A 27,767-nucleotide genomic window follows, 5' to 3' on the forward strand; every position below is an offset into this window, starting at 1 on the left:
ATATATACTAATTAATAATTCAAGTTTCAAAAATAAAACATATATAACAATTCTCAAAAGTTTTCACCCAAACCCTAAATCATAAAAATTTAACAACAACAATTAAAATTGGAAATTGAATTTAAAAAAATAGAAGAAAAACTTACCAAGATTGAAAAACTCACTGAAGATAGGTTCGTACAAATTTTTAGAGGGGGGAGCTATTTCTTCTAGGCTCTTAAGGTTCAAATATGGCATTTTGGGTGGCTAGAATTGTTAGTAGTGTGCCCTTAAAGCCAACTAATTATACGATAATAAATGTTAAGGACATCTTATGTAATGACTTATTAAGTTATTCATGGGCAAGACCAGTTGCTTTGAACCATGATATTTGGTATATTATCATAACAGTCAAACAACTATAGTCCTAGGAATATACAAGTGAATGTGAGAACTATGTAATGAGATTGTATACATCGAGACTTATCATCTTCCTTAATCCTAAATGTGTTCTTGGTCATAGGACTATCAATTGGGCATTGATATTCCGCCAAGACCAATACACAAGTATCTTCTCTATATGTAGAGAATGACGAGGTCTCAAGTCATTAAGTGTAGTGACACCAAGATATGTGTGTAGGTGCTTGCAGGAGAACAAGAACACTGAAGCTATCCAATACATGAGTTCTAGAATGGAAGTCTTTACTCACATATCAAACTAGAACTCATAGATTGCAATGGTGCAAACTAATCCTTAGATATGAGACATTATAGATGTCTTGTGGCTATGTTGTTTGTCTTTGAGGGCACTGTACAGTTGTGTTATAGAAGACATGACCTAAATGTGTTTATCATGACTCTCAATAAAGTCATGGAGGCAAATAAATGTACAACAAGGAAGTTTTACTCTCGGTAAGGAGAGAGAATACTCCAATGATATGATTGATTAAATCTCTACATAGAGTAATGTATAATATTTGAAATAAGAGGTCTTTAAATCTTATCAGGATAATCATAGAAAGAAATAATTCACATTAGGATATTTGACATTAGATTCCATTATCTAATAATGTGAATAAGTATTATTGTAAAAGAGAATGACTCAATTGCACGGCCATTCCAATTTGAATAGGTTCTTCCCTAACCCCTATTTAGCTCGAATAACCATGATATGCTGCTAGGCATCAACCATGGTTTGTGGAAGTCCTGAAAGGTTTAATCATAATTGACCTTCACTAACAAGAAGAATTAAATAGTGAGTTTTAATTCACAAGTCAACTCAGAGAAGTTGAGTCAACCCACTACCTTGCTAAAAGGAACCTATGGATTGCACACCGAGAAATGTGATTACAGAAATAAATGAAAAGAGAAAGAAACTTGAGGGACAAATGAAGAGGATATGACATTGAAAGTCAGTGGTCGAAGTCAACATGTTTGACCAAAATGAATGACCAAGTCAAACTATTCGGAGTAAGGATATAACTTAATGATTAAGTCACAAATCACAATTAAAATGTTAATTGTGAAGTTAGTTTTACGGTTAGACTCAATTTGAGCTTTAAAGGCATTTTGGGCCAAATTGCAAAATAGCCCAAGGATCCATTGGGCCAAGGAATGTTAGAACCTCGTTCAACCTTGACCTAATGTACAAAGAATGTGCCTTTTTTTATTACTCAAAACACAATACAATTCAACATCACATTAATACTGACTAACCTCCTAATATATGATAAGTTCATAATTTCATACATTCGCATGCCTTCTTTACTTAGTGACTTTGCTTAGTTTCTATTTATTTTGAGTCACTTACCTCTTTTTTATTTGTTTTGTAGGTTAAGACATCAATAGATCACATTTGATGCAATCCATGCTTGTTAAGGGCAGATTGGGATAAGAGGAATATGAGCTTAAAGACAAACCCAATTTGGGCCACACTCCTTGTCAGTCCAGTTTCGTGGGTCATCTTGCAGTCCTCATTTCAGCAACTTACACAGATCGGATGAGGAGACATCCTTGATATAAGTTGTTCCAATGGGTGTCTATTATAACATATCCAAATTTCAGCCCCATTGGATAAATCTGGAGCCCTCAACATGTCAAAGACTGAACCAAGTTCACAGAAATGTCACTTTGGCTGCCATCACATTTAATGTGGCTACATCCCTAGAGCCATGTCTACACATGGACAGCCATACATGGGAGTCAAATCAGCTCAGGAACTCAGAAAGATGAACAAAAGTCAAGCTTTCCATAAATAAACCATACCAAAGCATGTATTTGGCAGCTGGAGCAGGTAGCAAGTATGGGCATCCAATTGGCAAGTATGGGCATGGAGCAGTTGGGAGTAGCTAAGAGAGGTGTGCTTCACCAGTCAAATGGGAGGACGAAATTGCACTTTATAAATAGAGAACTGCACACTCATTCAAGATATAGAGAGTCAGATACACATTTTCACTTCATCCATTACTCTCATACACACATTCAGATTCACCACAAAGAGAGAAGAGAGCTTGGAGCTGTCCTGGGAATTCCTTGCTGCCATCATCTAGTTCTTCTCCTCTCTTTATCCTATCTATGTATTTCTTATTTTATGTATTCATAGTTATGTCTAACTAATTCATTTAGTTAGGGCTTAGGATGAAGCCCTAGTCATGAATATTCAATGTTATGGATGATTTTATAGTTAATTGATTTCCTTGCTTTCATTATCAAGTTGTTAATCTCCAGTTTATTATGTGCTTGATGTATGTTTTCTTAGAGTAGCTAACTAGGATTTTATGCATCTAGCACAGGTTGGGAAGGGATTTAGATTCACCAATTCTACTCTCCTTTCACAAGCAACATATGAATGGCCTAAGAATCATTCAAGGGGTTAATAACCATAGGTTGACTAGGACAGATACCATGTTCTAGGACTTGTGTGATTATCATATTCTCATGGAGCTTAATGACTCTTGTATGCTTTATTCTAAGTAGATACCATGCTTAGGTTGCATATTAGAGATCACGTGTTGTGTAGATACCATACACAATTACATGCCTTAGGAGAATCATGCATCCTGCACCTAGATACCATAGGCTTGTACGCGATAATCTATTATTGATGAAGCTTGAGTCAATTTCTATGCATTCATAACTTGGATAGGAAAAATTGTGGTGGATTTCAAAGCTCTAACACATCTCAATTATTGTTTCACAATCTGTCGAGTGTTTACTTTCGAGCACTTTCATTTCACTTTCTTCTTTTCATTTCAACAACAAAACCCCCCATTTCGAGATCGTGTGTGGTGCTAGGATTCGGTCCTAGACCTTAAGTAATTAGCAATAGGCATTGTTGAATTAGACCTTGCCTTTAGCTAGGTAGTCAGTTTCTTTGTTCTATGTTTTTCCTAGCATTCAAAGTAATTTAACTTGGAACCAAGTTACCATTCTCCGTGGGATCGACCTCGTATTTACATAAGCTATACTATGAACGGTTCGTGCACTTGAGAGAATTAAAGTTGTTGTTTTTAATAACTCATTTTAGTTGTTAAGAATTGAATCAACAATATAGTAGGTTGGCCAGATTACAAAAAGACTAAAACAACTATGGGATCCTATCAAGGAACATGTGTTGTATGAAAACACAAGTTAAATAAGCCCAAAAGAAGCCTGTGAAGAGATAGAACTGAAATTTTCTCATAATCTTTTGTTGGCTATAAAGCCACACTTTGACATTTTTCAAGTTAGGGTTTTTGGCCTCCAAACCGTGAAGTGTTGATGTGTAGGTGAAATTCCCTCTCATCTTCTTAGCCAAAAAAGGGACCAACTAAGAGATAGTCTAGCATCTAAGGCCTCTTGGTTGATCTTATCTCCAGCTTTTGTCCATTTTGGTGTGGTGAGGTAGAGGGCTTCTACTTTGGAGCCTCTTAGTTGAGGAATCTACATTCTAAGAGGAGATTGAAGACCTTTCCAACAAGGTTATCATTCTTGGTTCTCCGAGAAAAGTCTACAAGGGTAAAAACTTAACCTTTCTTCTCTTTTCTATTTTGTACTCAAAGTAGATTATAAGATGCGTAGGTACCCACACCAAAATCCATACAAATTCCTCTCCTCATATCTCATGTGAATAGTGGTTACCCTTGGGTAGCTATGACAATGAGTGGGAATGCATCAAAAAAATTGCTAAGGCATGCACTATTCACATGAATAATAACTCCCCTTGCCTTTTTCTATGGCATAGAAGTGCTCTAAAAAGCATGGCAATGGGTGAAAGGAAGAGAAGGGCAGAGCATATGAGAGGAGTCATAAGGTTGGAGAGAGAAACAAAAAAAAATTTAGAGAGAGAGAGAGAGATATATATATATATATATATATATAGAAAGCAAGGCCAATGACCGAAATGAGCTCTCCTTAGCGCTGACACTCTTAGCAAAATTGCACAAGAACATTATAAAAAGCAATTGGCTTAGATGCTCTTTATGTTGCTCTTGATCATGATGGCACTGCAAGACAAGAAGAGATAAATGGCATAATCCATTGAAGGTTTCCTCAATCAAGCCTTAAGAGAATCTCGGAGGGAGTATGCAAATGAAATAGACAAACTTGTACTATAACAACCTAGGTGTCATGTTGCTGTTGAGGCCCAAAATATTCACGGTTCGGCCCAAATAAATTCTCGGCCCAATGTGATGCTTTACCAAGAAGAAACCCGATTTGGGCATGCGAAAGTTCATCATATGCGCTTGCACACATGCCACGCCAAACGACATGCCACGCTAAGCAAGGAATTATCATTCCGCACCTAATCACGCCACAAGCTTAATTGGGCCCCAAGCCACTCAAATACCCGGGGCTTGCTTGAGTGGGTTGTGGTATGGATGGTGATAAATCAACATGAGACCCATTGATGGACCGAGAAATGGAAAGTCTCGGGTTGCTTGGGAGCCTCGAAACTCAAGCCCGTTTCTTAGGCCCAAACATGTGGGTAAGCACAAGAAAGAAAAGTAGCCCAATACCCAAGCAAAACAACCCAACCAAAATAAAGTCCAAACTAAGAAGCCCAATGTTTAGTAAAAGCCCTTTTGCTTAGGAAATCACCTTGGCCCATATAAAAATCCTAAAATAGCCCACAAAAAACCTCAGCTTTTGGAGAAAGCAGAGGACACGTGAAGAGCAGATGGCAGACTCCTTAAGCAAAGTGCTGAAACCGATCTCAAGCCGAGACATCCAAAGAACTGATGAATACCATCCCGCATGCTGTCGAAGCATCCCTTGGACCAGCATGTATTTTCACCTCTTTTCCTTCAGATTCAGCCAAGGAAGAGGAAAGAAAAGAAGAAAGAACAGCAAACCAAGAGTGGAAGCTCCCATTGCACAGCGGGAAAGGAGGATGTTGAGCCCCAAATCCACGAATTCATGAAAATAGATGCGACCTTTGCCAAGAAAGGGAAGTCGAGAAGGGGAGGAGAAAGGAAGAAAAGCTTAGCCAAAGTAAGTAGAAGCCATTAGGGTTTCTTGAAAATTGGTGATTTCCGGCAGCTATAAATTGAGCCTTCCCCTACCCAACAAGAACAACTCACAACCTGCAGAGAGCAAGCTTTTCTCTCTATCTTGCAAAACTCGGACTTGCACTGCTCATCTTCTTCTCCAATTTGTTTTTCTGGCAGCTGCCAGAAGAACTCTGCCTTTCTTTTTCCTCTTTCCCTAGTCGAATTCCTCACAAAACACCTCATTCCTTACTTAAACACTTTCTTTTCTCATAAACCAAGCCTAATTTCTCTCTTAGTGCTAAACCCATGTTGATTTTGCTCCCATGCCACATGCCACTCATGCTGAGCTGAAAAGACTATCTGTAAGCATGCCAAAACTATCTGCAAGTTACCATTATTCTCGTTGGTGAAGATAACCAAAATACTTCCTAAGGCTCTACTGCCTTTTCGAGGTATTTTGGGGCTTAATTTTCGAACTCAGGCTCAAGGGGCAATTTCTTCCATTTTGCCCTTTACTGTGATCAGGCCCGTAGTAGCTGCCGGAAGAAAAAGCCCTACATAAATTGGTGACTCTGCTGGGATTAAGCCACTGTCGCACCAATGCCTCCAAAGAAGAAGACTGAAGCAATAAACCGGAGGAAATAAAGAGATAAGAGCATTCCCTCTTTCTTTTTCTTTTTCCTTTCGTTGGCTATCTACTTTGTAGAACAAACATAATATAGATTACTCACATGCTCCCTTTGCTTGTGTCTTAGATATCCATTCTCAAGCAAAACAATATCTTGTAAGACGACTGGGGGCTTCAGCCAACGTGCAAGCCCGACCACCGTCGTCAATGGTTGAGGCTAGCTCGCCGCTCACCTCTCCGCCATGATACATCATCAGCAAGTCTGGCCATTGCCGTAAATCACCTTCATAGCAGCCCTCACCTCTCTAGAGTTGTGAAAACACGCGTTATATCGGTCCTGTGCAAGGAACCCAAGCCTCCAAACAACAAACAAGAAAACAAATGCTCTCATGTTTCCTACCCAACATCTCAACACACTGCCATTATCATTTATTCCTTAGACAAATCTCTCTCTATACTTCCAGTCATAGAAGTTCAAGCACCACTGAAAGAGCCGCTGGAAGGGTGGAAGAAGAACAGAGCCAGTCAAAATCCAAACACCACTGCTGGAAGAGTCGCTGCCAGAAGCACATGCTACCACCGAATCATGTCAAGCTGTCACCATTGCAACAAAGGGATATCCCAAGTTCATCATGCCATGCAATAACCCAAACAAATACTAAGAAGGCCATGTTGCAAAAGTTTTTGTAGCCTATGCCCATCAAATCCTTTTCTGATGATTATGGTGCACTTGGGGGCTGAGGAAGGAATTCATTGCAATCACCACGGCAGTGATTCAAAACCCCAAATGAGCTTAAAAATCCATTATTACCAAAACCACTATTCCCAGACCAAAAATCTCCTTGAAATCCCAATTATGTTACTATGACCTCCAAGTTCGCCATCACTTGTTATTGTAACCCAACACATTTGCTGCAGTGACCACATACAAAGCTCAAGCTTCAATAGCCAAGTCCAAGCTTTTGGTTCCTAAAACATGTTCGCAACAGCTGCAACAAACAATACCTAAGTTGCCATAACTGATATGCTCCAACGCCTCAAGCACTTTCTAAGCCTTGACCATTCCAATGACCAAGTTTAGGAGTCAAAACCAAAAGGCTATCGGGATGTCTCAATTGCCACAATTCCATAATCAAGCATCATCAAGCCCCGAGCCTTAGTCAAGAAATCCAAGCACTATGCTTTACTCAAGAAGGAAAACATCTCAATTCATGGCAAATGAAAGGAAAATATTGCGAAGGTAGTGCTATGATACTACTGGAAGAACCTAAATGCTGTCAAGATGGAGTTTATTTTACCGAGCAATCAGAATTTTTGAAGCGATGTCAAGCTTTCAAGAAAAGGGGTCTTTGGAAGCGTATTTTCCTATATTCATCCATTCTTCACCTGCAACATCCACCACTGCTTGCCATACTCTAAGGAAGTTCTTACACGCCGAGATACATGACAAAACTCTAAGAGGCAAGCTATTGACAAGGACCCCTTGCCAAAACGAAGGGGAAAGTAGATGGCTACTGTCATTACGTGCTTTGATGACTTGCTCGACGACGACGTATTGTGCCACCTGTGGAAGAATGACCCAAAGAAACCGGAGGCTATGTGGGAACCTTGTGGAAATATGAGGAAGGCCAACTTGAGCAAATATTCAAAATCTGCAAGCTATAACACCCCATGGCTACTTGCTAATTGATGGGAGAATGGTTCCAGCAGTGAAGTATTCACGTTGGACATGCTGGAAGAAAGCCACTCGGAGGCTTCATTTGGTCATCAAGATTATCAAGAAGCAGCTATTGTAACCTCTCATAACTTCACAGAGGTTGAAGAAAGTACAATGGGTTAGGAGCTGCAAATCACTCTTTGATTAGTTTGGTTATGAGCTGTAGGCAAGCAAAGCAGCAACTGTGGCTCTGTTAAATATCTCTACAGAGCATGACATCCTAGTACAACACATGCCAAATACATGCCAACCTAAGCCGCAAGCTTTCGTGCTATTGCAAGTCATGCACAACCTTGGGCCCTTTCATACTTGGGGGCTTAATTTGATGGGGGTACTTATCAATGCAAAATGGCTCAAAGCCTTACTACTGAGTTGCTTTTGCACCTATCCTTTTGTTTTTGGCTTTTCAAATTTATTTCAAAGATGAACTCCTTTTGTGTTTTCACCATATGTTTTCACAACTTTGGTAGAATGCACCACCATTATTGCATGCCAAGGCATAAAACGATATTTGCAAGGAGAATGGAGTATTTTGGAAAAAGAAAAAAGCCTCTAGAATTCTTTCCTTACTTTTGTCTTCTTCTGTTTTGCAAAACGTGTTCTTTGAAAAGAAAAAGAAAATAGACAAGCAAACTTCCCTTTTAAAAGCTAAGCCTTTTAGCAGTAACCATGCCAAGCAAAGTCACTTGGATGGGGTCCCGAACCATCAACAAGCATCAAGCCTAAGCAAAATGATGTGGGGTATGCAAAGTCAAGCTATTACAAAGAAACGAGCAGTAAAAGTGTATTTTGAGGCGCTGGAATAACAAAACCGTTGACTCCCAATCGGAATGCTCAAAAAAATTCACAACATCCGGCAATTCTTACAGGAGCCTTCGTGGAAATCATGCATACAGTGGCATGACCATTTTTAAGGCACGGAAAGAGGGTGCATTTTAGGCCAAATGAGTAGACGAGCCTTGCAAAAGTTTTAAAGAGCAATGCATCGAAGATTTAGCTTAAAGGTCCTGTCAAAATTTTGGGCAGCATATACCTTGTTTTTAAGGCTTGCCAACTCATCAGAAAATTTCAAGAAGTTCACAAGAGCAAGTTCTCCCAACCAAGCAATATATATATAAGATGTACGAATTACAACATGCCTCAAGCATTCAGAAATTAATGCAAGTTCCAGTGGTTCAGTAGTACATTAAAAAGTCATAATGACATAGTCATTAGATTATCTGAAAAGTACACAGCCATCGCAAAAACAAGGTTACACATGCTGGAGATTAGTACATCCTATGGTATCAAGAAAGATGGAAGCTGTGCACCAAGCCAACTGACCCCAAGCCAAAGAAAACAACCTGCGAAATAAAAGGAGGCGACTGGAAGATGCAAGGCAGCGCGGCTATGTCGCATGTTCCGAGAAGAGGATGAGTAGGGCAGGAAGGTGCAGGGCGGCGCAGCTATGTTGGATGTTCCAGAAGAGGAGAAGTAGAATGCAGCACGTTGGAAGGTGCGAGGCGGTGGCAGCTATGTCGCATGTTCGAGAAGAGGATGAGTAGGAGGCAAGATCGGAAGGTGCAGGCGTGCGGCAGCTATGTTGGATGTTCCGAGAAGAGGAGAAGTAGAATGCGACGCTGGAAGATGCAAGGCAGCACCGCAGCTATGTCGCATGTTCCGAGAAGAGAATGAGTAGGAGGCGACCTTCTGAAGGTGCAGGCGATGCGGCAGCTATGTTGGATGTTCCGAGAAAAGAATGAGTATGAGGCAGCACTGCTAGAAGGAGCAGGGCATTGTCTACCCCTGCATCGGATGTCCCAAGAACATAGGGGCTATGGGAATCATGCCGTCATGCGCTATTGCTAAAGCCAAGGGGAACACCTGCGCATGCAGACAATCTTGGGAAAAGTCACAGAGGAGGAATTTCCCGAACCATAATGATACAAACGCAGAAGACAACACTGGCTCTTCGCCTACTGCAACATCTTCACAAGCATTCTTGAGAAATGGAGGGGGCCTTCCCCTCTTCAATTGATCATCCGTTGAATAAAGGTAGCCACTAATAATTGACAACGGGTTAGTGAATGCCATGGCAGGTCTTGACAAGCGATGAATCCCTGCAAGAATTGCCAACAAAGAATACGCTGAAAAAACGGCAAAGCATAAAGCTAGTTCTCTGTGTTAAAGCCAAGCAATCTCCACACTAGCATGCAAGCCCTATGAACTTTACAAGCCAAGCCAAGCAAAGCAAACTATCTCATGCCAAGCGAAATGCATAAACAAAAAAATATTTTTGAAGCATCATGCAATCTATTACTCGAGCTCATGATGAGCAAATTTCCCATTCCATGCTCAATCAATCATTCCAGCAGACCCATTTTCACAAAGCAAGTGCTACAAACTGAGCACTATTTACCTCATAGTAACCTTTTTCACAAAAACGAAATACCTACGAGTTACACATCCTTGCAGACCCATCATATACATGTTTATGTCTATCCTTATAAAGCCAAAAAAATAAACAGTTACCCATGACCAAATTCTGAGCTCATAAAAAATAAAAATAAAAAGAAACCAATGGTGCTTTGCTCAAAGCTTTCAATAGCCTCTAATCCTATGCATTAATCATACGATTACAAGCATGCGCTCGTGATGCATATAGTTTAACAACAAAAAGTGGGTCAAGAACGCAGCACACGCAAAATATACGCCAAGCAGGGCAAGTCAAACTCAGGCCAAAGGAAACACTTAAGCAAATACCCAAGCAACATACAATTTATCCATGGCAAGCGAAATTTTCAAGCAATTCCCATGACAAGCAAATTCTTCCTCAAAATGCAAAAGGATTCAAGCATTGCAGAGCATGCACTCTATCAATTTCTATTTCCACAACATGGGAGAAAAGTCCAAATTTATTCAAGCATGCGAAAAACAAGCCTAGGCCAAGATATCAGTCTATATCTATTCCTACAGAGTTAAAAAGAAGGACCTGAGATTCCAGTGAACGAGCAAAGCCCATGGGCATGAAGAGCCCAACAAGCCCCTCGATAGATTCAAGAAATTGCAAAAGGAAAGGGCATACCTTGTCAATCACCTCAAAGGACGACCTCAAATGCACCAAGAAAGAAGGGAGGTTGGTGCTGGAAGAAGGGCAGTAGGTGCCGGGAGAAGGGTAGTTGGTGCTAAAAGAATATCGTATCTTCTATTTCACGTTACCATCTCCTTCATCACCATTGTTGATCTCATTATTTATGCAACCAGCTGACCCATCATTGCAATTATCCCCATGTTTTTCTGCGCAGACTTTGGCACCATCATTATTTTCAGGCATACTTAAGAATTGGTCTTTCTGAAGATGGATACTTCGGCAACCAATACTTGCAAGAACTTCTTTTCATGGCCATACGACAACTCCTGAAAAATCACAAGCTTTATTCATGCAATTGCACTACAGCAAAATTTAAAGCTTTTCAGACAAAACATCTTGCGAAAGGCTTATGGGGGCTTAAGAGAATCCATCATAGCAAAGAGCACATGCAAAAATGACTTGGGGGCTTCATGCCAAGCAAAAGAAAGAGACAAGAATCCTGAAGCTGTTGTAAATTTCAGTTTTCCTCTTGGAGGAAAGCAAACTGTTTGTTACTTATCTGGAGGAAAACAAGCTGTATGAATCTCTTCCAGCAACTCGCTTAGCCTATTCCTTCTCATCTTCAGTCTACTTCTTCCAAAGATCTTCTTTGAAGCAAGTTGCAAAAATATATATATATATATATATATTTACAAGCAGGCCTCTACTTTGTTTCTCGACCCTGAGTAAGCCAAAGAGAATATAACCCAACTCTGCAACCAATTGCTGACCTCAACAAGCTGACTTGAGGGCTTCATGCCAAGCAAATTCAAGGAAGTACACCATGCCATCCAAACAAGCAAACTCATCTACCTTTTTTTGCCACACAGTATAAATCATCTCTTTGATTACAACAAGCCTAGATAATCTTGCATTATGGTGAGAAACAGTTTTCTATTTCCCCTTTTTGAAACAAGCCAAGTTACATTCTTCTAGCACCTACTCCATAAGCAAAGAATTTTTATCATCTACCCTATTTCAAACATCCTTCCAGTACATGCCTAATTTCAAACATTCTGCCAGTTTCAAATCTTCCAAAAGCCTTCATATCGCAAGTCAAGGTGCAAGCAGCCAAAACTCACCTTCATGCTACCAAATTCCTTGCAAATTAGTAAGAAGATGGCATTTCTCATGCTGTGGAATCTCTCAATCAAGCCTGAAAAAGAAATAAGGGAGTACGTTGGTCAGATCAGTGGAAGGAACTAGTAAACAAAAAGGGGGTGCCGGAAGTAGAATTGCTATTAAAGCATAATGTTTTCCAAAGACAAGTTGCAAGAGACCAAGACTCACTTTCATGCTATCAAATTAGACTTCTCATGCTTTATCATGCTTTCGAGCTTTTAAAACAAGAGAATATGTTAGCCAAAATCAGACTCCGGAAAGGTACTCATACACAAACGGATGTGCCGGAAGCATAATTTTCTCAAAGTGCAAGCAAACTCATCTATTAAGCATTTGACAAAATTCACAAGGTGTGATACCAATTCACATGCCAAGAAATTTCATTTCATTCAAGCATTTCAAGCAATTCGGGCGTCTGAAAGCAAATTGAAGAATTCATGCTCTTACAACAATACCAATCCACTTCATGCTCTCACGACAATATTGCTCAAGAACATGCTTTAGCAATATTCAGATCGGCACTCAATGCCAACAGAAAAGACATGCTAAATTCCCAAGCAAAAGCAACATGCCAAGCAAAACTTATACACAAGCTTTCCAACCATCCTAGCTAGAATATCCCACCTTTAGAAAATCACTATAAATCAAGCTTACAACCAAAAATCCCAAACTTTCCAGATTAGAACTAGACATATCAAGCTTCATTTTCCCAAAATTTCGTTGCATTTCGAGCTAGGGAAGCATGTCAAACAGATTTCTAAAACAGCACATGCAGCAGAAACTGTACAGCTCCAGCACCTTAACCCTTACTTTGAAATTCCACCGAAAATTCATTTTTTCTTCAAGTGATGCAAGACCAATTCCAACATAACCATTGAGAAGTCCATTTTTATGTCTCAAAAGCTCCAACTCAGATTCGAAAAGAAACATTTCAAAAGTTCAAAAAACAGCCAGCAAGCTACTTTGAGATATTTTGACAAGCACTTGGCATGCATACCCAAGTGAGCTTGTATAACTCTTGTTTATCACCAAGCTAGAATCCTAAATCAAAAGCTCAACCTTAGAATTCGATTTCTAGTTCACAAATTCTGGGAAATACAGAGGAACTCAAGCATTCAAGCATAGAAGACAAGCATGCAACAAAGGCATCAACATCAACTCATGAACATGCTTTAGAAAAATGGAGGTAGAGAGCACTAGAATGGGTGGATGATCCTCAATTTTGGATATGTTATAGACAACATAATTTCAAGCAAATTTTGTGAAGCAAGCGCAATCATACGAGTATCATAAGTTAAAGACACATGCAGAAGAAAAATCTGCAAAAACTCACCAGCCATGGATGAATTCAGAAGTTACAAACCAGCTTTGAGGTATCAGAAAAATTCAAAAAATTCTGCAAATTTTACTGGCTATAGTACTCGAGCAGATGAACAACTTTGATCAAGGAAGTTTTCTGATCCGAGCTTCCGAAATATGACTTATGTACTGATGCACAATACCCACGGGTTTGGGTCGTGAAGAAGAAGAAAGAGGAGAATGAGAGAAAATCATAAAATAAAGCATGCCATGCCAAATGAAAGGAAAAAGGGTAGACATTTGCAAATAATGAAAAATTCAAGGAAGGGGCAACAAAATTTTGGGGGCCAAGCCAGCAAGGAGACAACGTGCCCAGCTCTCTTATGCTCTCTCAAACTCAGATCTCTTCTTCCACCCATCAATACAAGCATTTGTGAATCAATCCACGCAAACCATGCAACTCAAGCATTTCACTTAGATGCAATCATTTCAAGCAAACCAAACCAAATATCACAATATCAAGCTTTTCAAGCAATACAGTCATCATAAAAATGGCAATGTTAGAACTTGGCAGTTCGAAGCTGTGGAAGCACATAGAAGAAGTCATGCTATCATTGTCCTCATTGCAACAAAGGGGTATCGTTTTTCCAAAACACCAATATTCATGCTACCGGAAGAGTGAACCCTCATGCCAGATCAAGCTATATCTTGATTCAACTCAACCATTAGATTATCCAAGTCCAAGCTAATCATGCCAAGCCAAGTCACATTTTTTCCAGCACCTATTCCATGCCAAACAAAGCCGTTTCCAGCACCTATCCTATTCCAAATATCCTTCCAGCACTTGTTATATTCCAAATATCCTTCCAGCACATGCCCTATTTCAAGCATTCTTCCAATATTTAGCCATCATGTCGCACGATATCACCTTCATTGAAGTTCTGTCTGTTAATTCCTTAAAGCCATAACATGTTTAACACTAACCTGAAGTCGACATGGTGGCGCAGATTGGATGATCTTTGGAATAGATTGGCAAAGTGCAAGGTAAACAAAGTAGTCATTTGACAAGGCTGGCCTTTTAGGTCTCTGTGATCTCCCGAGCTGTAAATCTGGAGCCGCCTCGCTGATCTGGAGCCGATTCGTGATCATCTGCATTTCTTCCGGCCGCTGATCTTCTTCCAAGGCATCAAAAGATTGGATGATGCTGGAATAGATTGGCAGTGCAAGGTATAGAAGTTCTTCTCCGAGAATCCGATCCTTACAGCCTATAACTCGATGGGTGAATTTCTGTTTAGCCTGTGTTGTGTTATTCGGATCTAGGAGGGAGCCTTCTATTTATATGCATCTCTCTAAGTGTCTTGCCCATCAAGAAACACTTAGAGATATCCTTCATGCTATAGGATTAATCCATTCCAATCCTTGTAGAACTAGGAACCCTTAAGCCTTCATTATCCTTATTGAACACTGTTTGAGGCTTGCCTAATCGAGATAGGTTTTGAGTTCCTAATAAACAATAAGTCTTTGTAATCCTAAGTTGATTAGAAGATCACTTTAGTAGGTTTAATGTAATAAACCTTCTTACATTGTCCTCTAAATTCAAAGTGTTCGGAGGCTGGTACTGTAAAGTCAAACACAATGGTGAATCCAAGCTTATTGCATCCGCAACTCTAAGATTGGATCCCCACTATCCACTAGCACGTCCGGCTACTGTCAAATGACATCCACCATGCTAAATGTCCCAAAAGCCATATTAAACCATGCTACCTTAGCCAAAACCAAGCATCCAAGCATGCAAGCCAAAATCAAGCATACATAACTAATATTAGATACACAAGTCAATGCAACTCTTGCAAACCACAATCATGCAAAATCAAGCCTCTCTAGTCACTCAAGCAAATAAATCATGCGAGCTAAGTAGTTATCTTGAGCTAATCCACCAAGCATTTTCTTCTATATCATGCCACAAAATAAGGTCAACTCTTGGTAACTCTAGTAAGTGACCTTCAAAATTACAGTTGTCTAGGAAAGTTCTTCAAGGCAACACCCTCGGTGTTTAAGAATGATTGGGTTTAAGTGGGACCATTGTGACCCTCCAACCTTCCCTTAAAAGACCGTCTGTAATTTTGAGACTCTTAACTGTTATCCTTGAGTTGTCTTAAACCCATGCCATGCCATGCCATGGTAATTTATTTTGGGTTGAAAATTGATTATTCGGACCATTTCAATACACATTCATGGCCCCAATAATCAAGGGGGCTAATGTTGAGGCCCAAAATATTTACGGTTCGCCCAAATAAATTCTCGCCCAATGTGATGCTTTACCAAGAAGAAACCCGATTTGGGCATGCGAAGTTCATCATATGCGCGCTGCACACATGCCCAAGCCAAACGACACGCCACGCTAAGCAAGGAATTATCATTCCGCACCTAATCACGACACAAGCTTAAGTGGGCCCCAAGCCACTCAAATACCCGGGGCTTGCTTGAGTGGGTTGTGGTATGGATGGTGATAAATCAACATGAGACCCATTGATGGACCGAGAAATGGAAAGTCTCGGGTTGCTTGGGAGCCTCGAGACTCAAGCCCGTTTCTTAGGCCCAAACATGTGGGTAAGCACAAGAAAGAAAAGTAGCCCAATACCCAAGCAAAACAACCCAACCAAAATAAAGTCCAAACTAAGAAGCCCAATGTTTAGTAAAAGCCCTTTTGCTTAGGAAATCACCTTGGCCCATATAAAAATCCTAAAATAGCCCACAAAAAACCTCAGCTTTTGGAGAAAGCAGAGGACACGTGAAGAGCAGATGGCAGACTCCTTAAGCAAAGTGCTGAAACCAGCCCTCAAGCCGAGACATCCAAAGAACCGATGAATACCATCCCGCATCGTCGAAGCATCCTTGGACCAAGATGTATTTTCACCTCTTTTCCTTCGTCAGATTCAGCCAAGGAAGAGGAAAGAAAAGAAGAAAGAACACAAACCAAGAGTGGAAGCTCCCATTGCAGCCGCATGGGAAAGGAGGATGTTGAGCCCCAAATCCCACAATTCATGAAAATAGCAGGCGACCTTTGCCAAGAAAGGGAAGTCAGAGAAGGGGAGGAGAAAGGAAAAAGCTTAGCCAAAGTAAGTAGAAGCCATTAGGGTTTCTTGAAAATTGGTGATTTCCGGCAGCTATAAATTGAGCCTTCCCCTACCCAACAAGAACAACTCACAACCTGCAGAGAGCAAGCTTTTCTCTCTATCTTGCAAAACCGTGCACTGTAATCGCTCATCTTCTTCTCCAATTTGTTTTTCTGGCACCAGCAAGAACTCTGCCTTTCTTTTTCCTCTTTCCCTAGTCGAATTCCTCATAAAACACCTCATTCCTTACTTAAACACTTTCTTTTCTCATAAACCAAGCCTAATTTCTCTCTTAGTGCTAAACCCATGTTGATTTTGCTCCCATGCCACATGCCACTCATGCTGAGCTGAAAAGACTATCTGTAAGCATGCCAAAACTATCTGCAAGTTACCATTATTCTCGTTGGTGAAGATAACCAAAATACTTCCTAAGGCTCTACTGCCTTTTCGAGGTATTTTGGGGCTTAATTTTCGAACTCAGGCTCAAGGGGCAATTTCTTCCATTTTGCCCTTTACGGCAATCAGGCCCGTAGTAGTACGCTGGGAAGAAAAACCCTACATTGCCTACCCATTTGTCTCCTGAAAAAAGTTGGTCACTCCAAGGGAATAGGCAATGCAAGTGTACAAACTATTATTATTTTATTTACTTTTATATTTTACATTTACTAATATATTTTATAGAAAGTAGGTGAGAGTGAAGATGATATTTTATTATATAAAAAAATAAGTGGGGCCCAATATACCTCTTTACTTTGAAGTAGGCAATATTGCCTTGTTGGAGATAGTATGCATATTTTGCCTACCCATTTGCCTTTTCCTTTGGAGCATAAAAATGCTGATGTAGCAAGGCAAATAAGGCAGCACAAGGAGAGCCATTTATGCTCATTGCCACTATGTTATTGTTTTCTATCTTGAAATTTATCCTCAGTACTCTTGAGAAATTCTATTGATCATCACATGCTTCCATGAATGTGTGTATAACCCTCAATCAAAGTCATGAATATTTAACATGAAAAATAATAACAGATGCAACAATTTAATATACAAAATAGTTGTATCAAAACAGGAGCCAACCAAGAGGTATGCACATAACCAAAATATGATACACACAGCCACACAGTTTCAAACAAGTTTAACAAATACTATCAAAGACATACTTCACATTTGACTTGGTTGTGATTGTTTATGAGCATCCCCCAACCTGAGTGGTCGTGAGACAACAGGAAGATTGTTGATCAGAAGTTGAAATTGAGCTATAGACAATCCTTTTGTAAACAAATCTACAAGTTGATCCATAGAACAAATGTATTGAACTTCAAGTTCCCTGCAAACAAGTTTTTCTCTGACATTGTAAGGGCTTTTTGATTCTAGCGAATGGACTTGGGTTTTGTAAGAGATGAATGATGATAACCCTTTTTTGTTGGTTCAAGAACCATGCCCCAACACTACAAAACAGAAGCCCTTTTGCGAAGGCATTTTGTCGTTGCAAAAGGCCTTTTGCCGTCGCAAATATCTTTTTTCGACGGCAAAAGTTCGTCGGCAGTCGTCGCTAAAAGCTCGGTTGCAAATACTTCATTTCCAACCATTCCATCGGAAATAATGTATTTCCGATGCCCATGCTTCGTAGCTATTGCTTAAATTTCTATCGGAAATGGATTTTTAAAACGACCCTACATATTTATTTCCGACCGTACATGTGGTTGTAATTACTTATTTGATTGTCGGAAATAGTTCTTTTATCGTGATTTTTGTTTTTGTGAATTCATATTTTCAACCAATGAGTGTCGTCAAAAATACTTTTTCCGACAATGATATATTATTTGTGAGGGCTAGATTTCATCGCAATTATCATTACCGACCAAAAGAGTTTGTAGAAAATATATAATAGCTAGTCGAAAAAGAGTATAAAAATATATTTTCGATGGGCAAGTTACATCGAAATATATATTTCCAACCATATTTATTCGTCGCAAAGTTTGTCGCAAATAGATTAATCCTGTCCGAAAATATTTTCGACCAACAAGTGGTCGGAAATATAATTGTTTCGACCCGATTATGTCGTGGGGAATTTTGTCGGAAATAGGCAATTATTGTCGGAAACTATTTCCGATGATAAAATGTTTGTTGGAAATATGCATTACCGAGAGGGAAATGCGGTTGAAAAATGTAATTATTTTATAAAAAAAATTAATAAAAAGAAATTTGAATTATAATATTTGCTAGAAATAGTTTTCTAATCATTCGTATTTAATTGGTAATAATAATAAAAAAAGGGAGTTTCACTAAAACACCCAAAATAGAGGTTGAAATTATAAAAAAACCCAACACCCAAACTACTTTATAAACACACCCAAAACCCATTATTACACATACTCAAAACCCATTTATAAACACACCCAAAAAGTTGACTTTGGGGTTGATTTTGGGTGTGTTTCTATGTTTAAATAGTGCTTGAGTTTTTTTTTATAAATACATGTCTAGGATTGAGTTTATTTATAAATTTGTATAAAAAAAAAATCATACGACACCATACTGTACTAAAATTTTATGCATTCAATTAAAATTATTCTAAATAGTTAAAACATAAACAATCCCCATCATCCTTAAAACATATAAGCAATCCGCAAATATATCAAAACTTTGAAAATCAAAATACATATTGTAGCGAAATACAATTGATGTTGCACTACTCGTCTTCGAGGTGAGCATCTGAACAACTTTCTACATTGTCCTGTCGAATAAAAGATAATAATTAATAAGACATAAATCATTTGAGAATAAAAATAACAAATACAATATTTAACAGTGAGCAAAATATTGAAATGAGAAAGAAAAGAGTTCACCATTAAAGCAGATTGTCTTGAGCGTGCATAAGTATTTGAGTTGTTTTCCCTCATACTTTGAACTAGATCTTTCAATTCATACAGCACACTTTTCAAGTCCTTCACTTCCTCCTTTAATTTCTCATGCTCTTCTTCACGTTCTAAGCATATACGTATATTACAACCTTGGTCATCTGAGGGATACACATCTTTTGTACTATAGCCACCACCTAAGCCAAGGATACGACCATGACTTGGCCCACCAATAACCTCCTTGTATATATCCCAATCATCTACTTCATTCTCGTCTTTCGTTGCAGCAACCTTTTTATTCTCCATTTTTTCCTTCAATGAAATAGTAGAAATATAAACATAGATATAAAAAAAATGTCATGTGAATAAAAAATTTAAAAAGAAAAAGAAAAAGAGAAACAAAGTAGGGGCAACGTACAAAAAGTTCTTTAGTATTTTCACTTGGCCAACTTTCTTCTCCTCCATTCTTAGGCTTACTTACATGGAACTTTTTGAAACAATCAATTGGACTCGGTTCAATTCCAGTTCGATCAAGCTATTAAGATTTAAACAATGAAGTTTGTTATGACCAAATTTGGAAATAACCACAAAAGGAACAATCAACAAAAAGTAACAACCAAATGGATATTTTTACCTCATCTTTTCTGTACTTTTCCATTGGAACAGAACCTGTGGTATGCACAACTGTAGATTTCGCCCTATTAGACTTGTTTCTTTTACTTTTATCCTACATGAAAAAAGTAAATCATAACCTAATATCAACTTAGTGAACCCATATAAGGCATCTCTAAATAAAACAAAGCACACACTAGCCAGTCATAACAATATTATTTTAAATTGAGTTTTTACCTGCCATGTAGGCTGCAACCAATGATCAACCAGTTTAGACCAAACATCTTGAGATATCTCTAATGGGCAATGAGTGTATCTATCACTAGTAGTCTTGTATTTCTTAAAAACGCTATTTCTCAATGCGGACATCCAATCGGAATATCGTAATTTAATATGTTGTTCGAATGCCTCCCTCATCTCTTCTTTTGAGCACGTGTGTGTATATCCTGTTGTGTTAAAGCGATCATACAGTAAATCCATTTGAGTTGATGAAAATGTTTTAAATGTTGGCCATGCTCCATCGATAGCCTGATAAAAAACACTCCTATAGTTCGCACAGCTCCAGTGGTTATAATCTTGAAAATTTAAACCGAATTTAAATAAATAAATAAAAATGAATCTACACGAGAAATGGCTAACTTTGTAGGCCTTATACATTACCTTCCTCTACGTATTACAATTGGAGTGCCATTTCCATCTTTACCCTTAGCCTTCCCTCTACCTTTTTTTATTCCAACAGTTGAACCTAATAAAAATATATATATATATATTTGAAGTACAAGGTAAAAAAAAACTAGCTATAGGATCATATATATATATATATAAATTATCATGTGAAGGTTCAGTTTAAACCTCATATATATATAAATAAAAAAAATTACCTTCTTCATTTGATGGTTCGGTTTCAAGGGGCATGTCTTCCATTTCATTATCATGTGATGGCACATGTTGGTCTAAAGAAGGTCTAGATGACTGAGGATGTGTAATGTCGGATGCTTTATTCTGATTCTTTCTCTTTCTTGCCTTGGCTACAATTTATAATAGAGCAAAAAATTGGAAATTAATTGAGAACTAATCATATAATTGAAATATATATATATATATATATACACCAAAGAAAATTCAAAATTCAAAATAAATCATACATGTTTCTTGCATTTCGTTATCATGTGATGACTCATTGGAAATATGGCAATCTAAGGAGAGTCTAGATGACTGAGGATGTGCAGTGCCTGATGCTCTATCTTGACTCTTTCCATTTCTTGCCACGGCTAACATTTGTAAGAGAAATACAAACACAAAACATAATTGAAAAATTTAAAACTCATATAATAGAAATACAACTATAAAAAATAATAGAAACAAGAATTTAATCGATAATACGACACAAATAACTCATACATGTTTGATTTGTCTCTTGCATTTCACGATCATGTGATGCTCTATTATTGCTCTTTTTCTTTTTTGCCATGGCTGCAATTTATAATCACAAAAGAACCCATGTCATAATTAAAAAAAACATAAATCAGAAATAATACTTAAAAAAAAATTCATCCAAAAAGGAAAAAGTAGGTAGAGAAAACAATTTGCTTCACCCGTTCAAACTAGATAGGTACTGATTTCCATGAGTACCCATGTCAGTATCACCATACATGGGTATTGATTTCTATCTTTCTGGAAGACAATTTGCTAAAGGTATGCTAAAGGCTGCCATAGATAATTTCCTCTTTTGAAAGAGGAAATTGCTGTCCGTTCAAACAATTTAAGAGGAAATTGCATGCTGTCCGTTCAAACAATTTGCTAAAGGTATGCTAATACCCAATACCCATTTTTCTATATCAATACCCATTTTTCTATATCTATAACAACCTTTAAAGATGCTAAAGATCTATACCAACTTCTACATGAGCCGGTACAACGTGAAGCATGAGTTGACGTTTTCTATATCTATAACAATACATGGATATTAGCAAAAATGTAGTAGGTTACCTGCATGGCTCAATGGCTTCCTTGATATTGCTGAGGAGAAGAGGGTTTAGGGAGAAGACGTATGAAGAAGACATATGGAAGATATTTTTTTTCTCTTTTGTGGCTGCTGTTGAAAACTGATAACTATTAGGGTTAGCAAAAAACCTAAATTAAAAAAGAGGCTTGAGCGGCAAACAAATAATTAATTTGGGCTTCCCCCACTTTTTTTGGGCAAGCGAGAGTTAATTGCTGATTTGTTTATATTTTGTTTAATTAATTAATTAAAATAAAACAAAGGGCTTTGAAACCAAATTCACATTTGAGATTATTATTTGTCAAATATACAGTTTCTGTAACAAATCAATATTATTTGTACTTAAATAATTGAATTCCTTAAATTATTTGAGATTGATAAAGACATTTGTATTTTTTAGTGTTGATCATGTTATCTATTCCCGGCTGTACGTTTCAACTCCATTATGTTACATATTCAATGATAAAACAAAAGGAAGGATCAAGCTAAAATTGATGGTCTTATAGTACGAAAGAGCCCGTTTTAAACTTGATCAATTTTAAATATGTTGATCAATCGGAAGAACATGTGATCAAGAGTATTTGAAAATCTAAAAAAACCATTGATTTGTTGAATATGATAATTCGAATCCAAATTCGATATGGTACATTGCATTTTAGGCCAATGTAATCCAAATCCAATTTGTTTACGATCCAAATTCGAATTAGGCCAATTGAATCCAAATTCATGAAATCAATAGTGTTGGAACGGACAAATCTGTATTATTTGTACTTAAATAATTGAATTCCTTAAATTATTTGAGATTGATAAAGACATCTATATTTTTTAGTGTTGATCATATTATCTATACCCGGTTGTACGTTTCAACTCCATTATGTTACATATTCAATGATAAAACAAAAGGAAGGATCAAGCTAAAATTGATGGTCTTATAGTACGAAAGAGTTTTATTTCAAAATTCGAATACAATCCAAATTCGTTTACATTAGTAATTTCACTTGATCCAAATTAGGCCAATGTAATCCAAATTAAATTCATTTACATTAATAATTTCACTTAATTCTTTCGATGTGATGATGAAGGAAATCAAACTTTTTTATGTTATTTGATAATTTGATATCTTTATCAATCGGAAGAACATGTGATCAAGAGTATTTGAAAATCTGAAAAAACCATTGATGTGTTAAATATGATAATTCGAATCCAAATTCGATATGGTATTGCATTTTAGGCCAAATTCAGTAGTCTTGTTTCCCATATCACCATGTTAAGGAATTCAATTATTTTTCTTGGATTTGGTGACCTCCCCTGAAAGTTTGAAAATACACGAATTTGCTTCACCCGTTCAAACTAGGTAAAGAAAACAACACAAAATTCTAACTATGGATTGAGGAAACCCAATCATGCTTTATCATCAGCCCACACATGAGTTATTGTCTTTCAAAATTTATTCCATATTTGGTCAGCACCCAAAAAAACAAAAAACAAAAAAACAAAAACAAAAAAACAAAAAAACAAAAAAACAAAAATAGAAGCTAGAGCCGCTGGGGGTGGGTGGAATACGCCCAAAACTTACCCATATTAGTTTTAGTTTACCCTAACTTCAACAGCAGCCAAAACAGTAAAAGAAAAAAAAGACCTCCATAATTTCACACACTGAAACCCTCTCCATAATGGTCTCCGTGGCTTAGCGTTTGATCTTCCTGGTGTGTGTAAAAGTTTGAATTCAATCTACTTTTTTAATATAAAAGCATATCTGTCTAGTATTTGATGGTTCCGTGACTGATTTTTTAGTATGGAATATTGTTTCTTCCAATCTAATCCATGTAAAAAGCCCGCCCACCAGCTGTTTGATAAAATGACTCTGTTAATATGACCCTTGTAAAATTGTTATGCATGCACTTCAAATATCCTCTGGGTTTAGGCTTATTTTCTTCTTCCTTTTTGACTTGCAGGGTGGAGTATTCCTGTGGCTTCTTCTTCAATTTACAGCTGAACTATTCTATTTTGGCACTTCTGTGACTAAGAATTTGGTATCAGCAGCATCAACCCTTCAGAGAATAACTCTCAGTAATGTTCATGTAATTGTGTTATAAGAAGTCTAAGATGTGTGCACCAGTGCTAAAGTGTTGAATTTCTTTTTATACAGGAGGAGGCTTCTACTATCAAGGCCGCAGGAAAAGCTTGGTACAAAACTATGATCTCTGACAGTGATTTAATTTATTGCTTTGAAAATCTAAGACTTTGTTTTGTTAGTCTATTTTGTTGTGGTATTTATCTGTGTCTCTGCTGCTGCTGAGACTTTAGGGTGACGTTTTAGAGAATTACATAATATGTCATGTTTAAAAAGAATTTTCCGACAAATCAAATCTGCACCTCACCCATTCCTTAATGCTTCCCTGATTGTCATTTAAGAAAGCATATCAGCAGCATCAACTCTTCAGAGAATAACTCTCATTAATGTTCATGTAATTGTGTTATAAGAAGTCTAAGATGTGTGCTAGTGTCAGTAAGCTGCCTGTGTGAGACGTCTAGTTCTTGCAACTCAAGAGGTCATCTAATATATTATGATTTTTCATACTCTTATCTTATGTGAGTAGTACTTCATATAGGAAATGGTTCCTTCATGTAATACTGGTTTTCATCAGTTACACATGCCATCCTCAATTTAAGTTGAGCATGTACAAAAATTCTACATCTTGCCTAAAATTCTTTTGCTTCTTGTTTACTCTGTTGCAAGATCTTGGGCACCAGTGCTAAAGTGTTGAATTCTTTTTATACAGGAGGAGACATCTACTATCAAGGCCGCAGGAAAAGCTTGGTACAAAACTATGATCTCTGACAGTGATTTAATTTATTGCTTTGAAAATCTAAGACTCTGTTTTGTTAGTCTATTTTGTTTTGGTATTTATCTGTGTCTCTGCTGCTGCTGAGACTTTTGGGTGATGTTTTAGAGAATTACATAATATGTCATGTTTAAAAAGAATTTTCCGACAAATCAAATCTGCACCTCACCCATTCCTTATTGCTTCCTTGATTGTCATTTAAGAAAGCATATCACAGCATCAACCTTTCAGAGAATAATTCTCATTAATGTTCATGTACTTGTGTTATAAGATGTCTAAGATGTGTGCTAGTGTCAGTGTGCTAGTGTCAGTACCCTGTTAAAGATTTTCAATCACTGGCACTGGATTTATATTTGTAGCTTAGTTTGTCAACTTAGTTTCATGACAATGTTAGCTACTTTGGTTTTGCAATACAAGCATAATTTTGTTTTGGATTCCTTTAATTTTATGTGAATGGTGGATGCATGGCACGTTGGTTTGGTTCTTTCTTTCTTGTTGGGTCTACATGATAACCAAATTCTCTTTAAAAAAAATCAGTTTTCTTCCCTAGCTAATAATATATTTTGTTAAAAGAATATATGGCATGCAGAGAAATGCTAGTCAAACTTTTGGGAGATGTTTCAAATATGAATATGATAAAGGTTTAATATCTGGATTTTTGGTTGTTTGTTCTATTAATATTAATTGGATCTTATTTATGCAGAGAAATTATCTTGGATGCAATCTGGGAGGTCGTCAGAAGATTATTTTGTAGGAGTTGAAAGTTTTCTCAATTATGCATGCAACCATGTTAAGCCGGATGATTCTAAGATCTTCTGTCCTTGCTCTAAATGCAGTAATAGATATAGACATCTGAGGTATGAGGTACACAAGCATCTTCTTTATAATGGAATTAAACTAAATTATACTACATGGTATTTGCACGGTGAGGGTGAGGATGAGGATATTGATGAAAGTGATGATAGTGATAAAAGTGATGAAAGTGATAGTGACAATGATGGGCATGATGTGGCCAGTATGGAGCAAGATGATGATATGCATGGTTTAATAGAAGAAGGTTGTCCACAAGATCCAAATGGAGATGCGCACAAGTTTTACAAATTATTAGAAGAGGCAGAACAACCATTGTACGCTGGTTGTGAATCATATTCTAATTTGTCTTTTGTTGTGAACCTTATGCATATCAAGGGTATTGGTACTGTTGAAAAATGCATTTCCTTTTTGTGAGAAGTTACCTACAACCACTAACGGTGCAAAGAAAATTGTTTCAGATTTAGGTCTTCATTATGATAAAATAGATGCATGCAATAATGATTGCATCATTTATTATAAGGAGCATGCGAATGCAACGCAGTGTCCTACATGTAAGCTTTCGAGATGGAAGAAACAAGGAAAGGGTAGCAAAAAGAAAGGTAAAAGGTTCCATGGAAGGTGCTTAGATATTTTCCACTCACACCAAGACTTCAAAGATTATTCATGTCATCCAAGACAGCTGTAGATATGAGATGGCATTTTAAGGATCGTGTAAAAGATGGAGTGTTGAGGCATCCAGCAGATTCTGAGGCTTGGAAATCGTTTAATCAAATTCATGAGTCATTTGGTATGGAACCTCGAAATGTAAGACTTGGTTTGACAACAGATGGATTTAACCCTTTTGGGAACATGAATTTGCATTATAGTATTTTGCCGGTTCTTATATACCCATATAATCTTCCTCCGTGGATGTGTATGAAGGAGCCTTATGTTTTCATGACTTTACTTATTCCAGGACCCAAGGGTCCATGCCATGACATTGATGTATACATGAGGCCATTGATAGACGAATTGCAAAAATTGTGGGAAATTGGTGTTGAAATGTATGATATATATGCAAAGCAGAATTTTTAGATGAGAGCTGCACTTCTTTGGACTATCAATGATTATCCAGCCTATGCATACATGTCAGGTTGGAGTACGTCTGGTAAATTGGCATGCCCATATTGTGCATCTGATACTTCGCATCGTCTGTTATCTCATGGGTCTAAAACATGTTATTTGGGTCATAGAAGATTTTTACCGTCTGACCATGTATGACGTAATTAACGAAGCCAATTTGATAATACAAGAGAAATAAGACTTGCACCCAAGAGACCATCTGGTGATGATGTGATAAACGAACTTAGTGAATTAAGAGAAATAACACATGGCAAGGATGGGAAAAAGCATACAATACTTGGGTTTGGAAAAGATCATAATTGGAAAAAACATTCAATATTTTTCCAATTGCCTTACTGGAAAACACTTTTGGTGCGTCACAATTTAGATGTCATGCACATAGAGAAAAATGTATTTGAGAATGTGATTGGCACAATGATGAGCATTGATGGTAAAACAAAAGATTCTTTAAATGCTCGTCTTGATCTTCAAGAAATGGGTATAAGACACAGGTATCATCCAGAAGAAGGAGATAATGGTAAGCTCTATTTTATCCCAGGCGATTATACATTGTCAAATGATGATAACAAAGCTTTATGTCAATGGTTAATGGAGTTAAAAGTTCCAGATGGATACTCTGGAAATTTATCTCGATGTGTGAATGCTTCAGAGCGTAATATTTATGGTATGAAAACTCATGATTGTCATGTGTTCTTAGAGAGATTACTTCCGTTTGTGGCGCGAGATTTATTGCCTAAAGATGTAAGTGAGCCTTTAATTGAATTATCGTACTTTTTCAAGGAATTGTGTGCTAAAGTTTTAAGAAAAGATGACTTGAATCTTCTTGACAATCAAATTGTCATAACTCTATGCAAGTTGGAAAAAATATTCCCACCTGCTTTTTTTGACATCATGATTCACCTAACCTGCCACTTGGCATGGGAGGCAAAAGTGGCCGGTCCAGTACAATTCAGGTTGATGTATCCTGTGGAAAGGTAATCTTAATGTTTAGATATTAATTTTATTCATGATTTGTTTAACTGCTGATGTATGATTCTCTAATTTTGGTATTTATAACGTAATTAGGTATTTGCATA

At 37.5% G+C, this 27,767-nt stretch overlaps 1 long non-coding RNA gene and 1 pseudogene across 1 annotated transcript; one reads left to right on the forward strand and one right to left on the reverse strand.

Annotated features, from left to right (window-relative positions):
* Nucleotides 1-9,505: 9,505 nt before the first annotated feature.
* LOC148919189 (uncharacterized) lies at nt 9,506-13,565 on the reverse strand. Its single transcript, XR_016124911.1, has 4 exons — nt 13,360-13,565; nt 11,987-12,060; nt 10,860-11,191; nt 9,506-9,894 (listed from the first exon to the last, which is right to left on the reverse strand). It is a non-coding gene; the product is annotated as an uncharacterized LOC148919189 (long non-coding RNA).
* Nucleotides 13,566-21,542: 7,977 nt separating this feature from the next.
* LOC148919190 (uncharacterized) lies at nt 21,543-26,829 on the forward strand (annotated as a pseudogene).
* Nucleotides 26,830-27,767: the final 938 nt, after the last annotated feature.

The sequence above is a fragment of the Prunus mume genome, linkage group LG3 (genome assembly GCF_029339155.1).
Source record: "Prunus mume cultivar Tortuosa linkage group LG3, ASM2933915v1, whole genome shotgun sequence".
In the NCBI taxonomy this organism is placed as follows: Eukaryota; Viridiplantae; Streptophyta; class Magnoliopsida; order Rosales; family Rosaceae; genus Prunus; species Prunus mume.